At 31.8% G+C, this 421-nt stretch overlaps 1 protein-coding gene across 1 annotated transcript in view; it reads right to left on the bottom strand.

Annotated features, from left to right (window-relative positions):
* The window catches only part of RB1 (retinoblastoma 1), a 198,301-nt gene that overhangs the window by 149,378 nt on the left and 48,502 nt on the right, over positions 1-421 (bottom strand). The window lies entirely within an intron of this gene.

Below are 421 nucleotides of genomic sequence, written 5' to 3' on the forward strand. Positions count from 1 at the left end.
AATGACGAATTAATGAGTGCAGCACACCAACATGGCACATATATACATATGTAACAAACCTGCATGTTGTACACAATGTACCCTAGAACTCAAAGTATAATAATAAAAAAAAAATTAAAGACTAGAGAGTTAAGACTTACTCAACACAACCAGTTAATTGTTACAGACCCAAAACCCATGTTTCCTACCACCTAATTTAGTAATCTTCCATTTAAAGGTATTTTCTTATTACATTTCTATATTGATATCCTTAACATTTTTGCCATCAAAATCCTTAATCTCATTGCCCCCATCAAGAGTTCTGTCCTCTTAACTAGGGGTCTTGATTTCCGTTTTGTTGGGAAGGCTGAAGATGCACATTATCTAAAAAACCTCATATTCTTCTTCACATCAAATCCTTTTTTTTTTTTTTTTTTTTTTT

The sequence above is a fragment of the Mandrillus leucophaeus genome, unplaced genomic scaffold, assembly GCF_000951045.1.
Source record: "Mandrillus leucophaeus isolate KB7577 unplaced genomic scaffold, Mleu.le_1.0 Scaffold577, whole genome shotgun sequence".
Taxonomy (NCBI): domain Eukaryota; kingdom Metazoa; phylum Chordata; class Mammalia; order Primates; family Cercopithecidae; genus Mandrillus; species Mandrillus leucophaeus.